Raw genomic sequence first — 5,033 nt, 5'->3', positions numbered from 1 at the left:
TGTGGAGAGGGTTCACAATGGAGAGGGTTCACTGTGGAGACTGGATAGGGTTCACTGGAGACTATGGAGTATGGACTATGGAATTCACTCAATGATATCTTTTGCAGCAGGTTCTCTGTCTTGTTTTTCACACACCCTTCTTCAAGGCTGGACTGGTAATCTGGCATACGCACTTGGGGACGATATTATTTTTTTAAAGTATATATTTCTTAAACTTAAAATTGGCCAATGACCGGCCGATGAAGCACGCCCCAGTGGTTCATTTTCCATACTGACACTGGGCTGGTCCAATCACTTCTCTTAACAGGCTCCACCCCCTCACCCCCCCTCTCTGTTTCTTTTGTCCAAAAAATTACCGCAAACATGGTGTACTGGTGGTTGGTGTCCAACCGATTGTGGTGGGGGGGCGGGGTGAATAGCGAATGGATGTGAGATGAGCGGTTACGTGACACTGACACAGTAATTCAGAAAATTCACTTTTTCCAACTTAGGTTAATAGAAATATTGAAGTCACTCATTGTTGTAATTACATGTTAGCTTGTTAAAGTCCTTCAAAATTGTAAACGTCAGCTTTGACTGCGTCACCCTGGTTACTTATTTCAGACACTTTGAACAGCCTCATAGCCATAGTCATGTAGCCAGCGCAATCATTTAGAACGGTGAACAGACAATTTTGCTTTTTTTTTTTTTTCTCGCCGGTTTTCTCTTTCTGTGCACTAGCCTCACCCTGTGCTCCAAGTCCATAAATAGGGCTGGAAATAGATGATGAGAGATGCTTGGAGAAAACTCTCCATTCTCCCCTTCTGTGCTGTCTGCGCCACTCTAATTTTCTTTCCTCACTTCAGTTCCTAACTTTATTACAAAGGGGTCAATCCTGTTAACCGGTGCCTTTTGGACCTGGTAACTTCTGAAAACAAAATTATTTATTTTTCATGTTTTTAACATTTAATCAGGAAAGAGATATGTTTAACTGTTTGGAAAACATATTGGCCAAGCTCATGCACTTAAATCCTATAATTATGGGCATTTCATTCAGACATGGACCATTACATTATTCCACCCTGTTAAGACATATGAATAACAATCACAAAGTTTAAAAAAATGTAAAGGCATACCAATATTTACCTTTTCTTGTCCATTATATGTCCCTTGTTGCAAATACATGACAAATATTGTATGCAACTTATTATGTTACTACTTTTTCTAACAATATTTCCACCCTGTTAGCTGTACACACCTAACAGGGTGGAACCTAACAGGGGGGAATTTTGTAACTCACTACCCTTCGAATAAATGTGTATAGTACTACTATGTGCCTCTTTCAATTATATCTTTAACATATGAAACGTTGAGATTGTATCATCTTGCGGAAAAAACATGAAAAACTCAACCTAACAACAGCTAGGCTAGGCTAGCTCATAACGTTCAGTTCTCGTTTGGCCAAACAACGGTTAGGGTCTACTGAAATTATTACCAAACTTAACTTTACGCTAGTAGCCTAACAAACTCATTCACTGTTGACTACATATATATTATATATTTAAGTTGTATGCATAATTAGTGATGACTTACTTCGATTTAGTAGTTGCTTTTAGATGCTTGTTTGCCTTCGTACCTAGTGGAAGAAAATAACCGGAAATGACCAGGCTTCACACCTGTTTTTAGGTCACTTAATGATTTAATCATAGACATTCTTTATTATGTCTATGGATTTAATGGCCAGACATGGTAAAACAACAAAACTTTATTATTCATCAAATGCATACATTACATTTTTCTTTGACATGTGGCAGCACAGTAAGAAAAAAGGCAGTTAACACATAACTGACAGCACACAAGCCTATAATACCAACAGTAGACTACATAGTAAATGGCAAACCAAAAGGGTAGACAAGCAACAAGTGAAACCAACGATCAATTGTGTTGACTTTCTATAGAGCAAGCAAATCATGACTTTTATAGTTGTTAATTACGAAAAGCAATTCACCTTTATATTAACTATACAATAAACAATTAAACTAAACATTTAAGTAAATTGTAGGGATGGGACGTATGGCACTGACGCATCGATGCTTGTGTCGCAAAACCAATACGCACAGTTTCGAAAAAGTGTTTTGGAGCTTGTATCAAATTACGAAACCACGTGACAGATGACGTTCAATGCTTCAAACGTCACGAACTGGTTCGAAGTTTTGCCGCTCTTCTGAACCAGACCCATGGAAGGAACGAAGCCACCGCTTCTTGTTAAAGACAAATCTCACATTGTCAGAGAAGCAGCACCAGGCATCGCTAGAGTTTCTTCCATCAGTCATTATTATTTAGCCAAATCCGTATAGTAATAATTATAAATCCGTGCATTTGTGTTGTGTTATTTTATTGAAATGAAACGTAACATGATAGGACTAGGTAGGTCTATACAGTGCCCAGAAAACAAATGTTGATGATTCGTCAACATTGTCAACAGTAATAATAATTTGTAAAAAATAAAGTTCCCCCAGTTCACAATAGACCTACATATCACAAATGTTAAGAAAAAATCGGTGTTATCTAATTTAATTGATATAAAGACCATATCGTATAAAGTCCGTCCACCCGCAACAAAAAGTAATGATTTCTTCGGTGGTGTAGTTGGTTAAAGCACTGTACGCCAACATATTGTTAATGCGAATCTGGAATCCTGAGTTCGCGTCCCAATGCAGGGACCCTCGTACGACGTTCTTTAACTTTTACTGTGAGAAAATGACATAATTCTAAAGGCCTACGGATGTATCACAACATTTTAATGTGTGAGAACTAATATCAGATCAAAATGAACACATGTAGCCTTAATTAAATATTGAATAACGTAGGGTAGTCTACCGTCGGAGACAACCACTACGCCTCATTCAGCCAGTTTAAGCGGCTGCTAGATGACGCTGTTCATTTTCAATGCGCCGATAGTTCGGCTCTTTGGGCCGGCACAATCCGGAAGAAACCACCAAAGCTTCACAAGGCATCGTTCGCCCATCCCTAGTAAATTGCACACCTTTGAAATGACTTATTGTCTGTTCTAAACAAGAAATGTTAATCTTTCCATCAATCAAGCTGTTGTAGTGAATATACTGTATATAATTTAGTGACTTTCTAGAAAGTTTCTGAGAAAACTGTAGCCTTGTGTTTTGATACTTTGTGCTAATAATATGAACAAGACACTGATGTGTGCAGGTGGCTACAGCTGTATCTCCATGTATAAAAAGCCTGTCTCTGGAGAATGTTTCATCAGATGCCGACAGACTACCCAATGTACGCTGTGTGTGTCAGGTCCTTTCTGCAAAAAGCTATATTCAATAAATACTTACTACATTCTAGCAGCTTTGGGTGTATTCATTCTCAAATGTCCACCTCAATTGTCAATACCCCTGAGCCATAGCAACTACCATGTAAAAGGAAAACTTGCCAGTTAAATGAAAAAAGAGCCAGATTTAGCTATTGTGTAGGAATCCCCTCAGAATGAAAAATTACTGTTACTATTTTGACTATACAGCTAGTCATACTGTGGAGTACCTGGACACCTAGAGAGGGGTAGTCCAGCAAGGGGTCTGTGTTGCTCACAGCATCCTCTGTTGCATCCTGATAGATAGATCTTTATTTGTCATTGTCACAGGTACAACGAAATTAAGGTGCTTCCAGTCAGTGCAACATTCATTGGCCTAAAAATCAATAAAAGGATAAAATTACTGAAGTACTAAAATTACTAAAATAAACAACAACAACTAATAAATCAGAATAAATATACCTGAGACAGTACCATAAACAACACACCCATGTCATTCATCCACAGTCATCACATAAAACATAACATGACATTGTGCACATTATTTTTTGGCAGCATTGACAGTGGTTATTGCAGTTGGATAAAAACTGTGTTTGAGTCTGTTTGTCCTTACCTTGATTGATCTGTACCGTCTGCCTGACGGCAACATTTCAAACAGGGAGTGCCCAGGATGTGAAGTGTCTTATGATGTTCGGGGCTCTTTTGCGACAACGGGATCTGTGTAGGTCTCCCAGTGCGGGGAGAGGGCAGCCAACCACCTTTTGAGCGGTGTTGATGACCCTCTGGAGCATTTTCCTCTGAGCCACTGTACAGCTGGTATACCAAATGCCTATGCAGTATGTGAGTATACTTTCAATAGAGGCTCGGTAAAAGAACACCAGCAGTCTTTGTGTGATGTTACTCCTCAATTCCTGAGTATTCTCAGGAAGGACAGTCTCTGCTGGGCCTTTTTCAGCAGCTCAGAGGTGTCCACACTCCAGGATAGGCTGTCCTGTATGTGGACCCCCAGGAAGCAAAAGTCTGCCACCCTCTCCACACTGATCCGGCTGATGGTCAATGGTGTGATCTCAGTCTTCTTTCTCCTGTAGTCTATTATGAGTTATTTTGTCTTTGCAGTGTTAAGGAGAAGGTTGTTGGCCGTGCTCCAATTCGACAGCCGCTCCACTTCTTCTCTGTAGGTGGGCTCATCCCCCCCAGAGATAAACCCCGCCACTGTGGTGTCATCTGCAAACTTTACAATGGTGTTACTGTGATGGACAGTGGTGCAGTCGTGTGTAGAGGAAGTAGAGCAGGGGACTGAGCACACAGCCCCAGGGGGAGCCAGTGCTGAGGCTAAGGGCTGTGGATGTGTGATGGCCCACTCTGACTGTCTGCGGCCAGAGAGGAAGCCGCTGATCCACCTGCATGTGGTACAAGGGAGCCCGAGCTCCCCCAGCTTAATCACTAGCTTGTGTGGGAGGATAGTGTTGAATGCAGGGCTGTAATCCACAAAGAGCATTCGCACATGGCTCCCCTGCTGCTCCAAGTGTGACAGAGCGGCATGGAGTGCTGCCGCCACTGCGTCTCCTGTGGATCTGTTCGCTCTGTAGGCAAACTGGTGGGGGTGAAGGCTGCGGGGCATCCTCTGTTACACTCCGTATTCTTTGTTGAGCAGGCCTCTGCATGACCCTCCAGACCTGTAAAAGTGAAGAAAAGATCCATGTTAGTTGTGAAAAATGAA

At 41.2% G+C, this 5,033-nt stretch overlaps 1 long non-coding RNA gene across 1 annotated transcript; it reads right to left on the bottom strand.

Annotated features, from left to right (window-relative positions):
- Positions 1-3,238: 3,238 nt before the first annotated feature.
- On the bottom strand, positions 3,239-4,585 carry LOC124473932. The gene is made up of 2 exons (XR_006956759.1): positions 3,927-4,585; positions 3,239-3,689 (listed from the first exon to the last, which is right to left on the bottom strand). It is a non-coding gene; the product is annotated as an uncharacterized LOC124473932 (long non-coding RNA).
- Positions 4,586-5,033: the final 448 nt, after the last annotated feature.

This window comes from Hypomesus transpacificus, chromosome 11 (assembly GCF_021917145.1).
Source record: "Hypomesus transpacificus isolate Combined female chromosome 11, fHypTra1, whole genome shotgun sequence".
Classification (NCBI taxonomy): domain Eukaryota; kingdom Metazoa; phylum Chordata; class Actinopteri; order Osmeriformes; family Osmeridae; genus Hypomesus; species Hypomesus transpacificus.
Note: the sequence above shows the minus strand (reverse complement) of the source record. Positions and strands in the feature narration are given on the sequence as shown.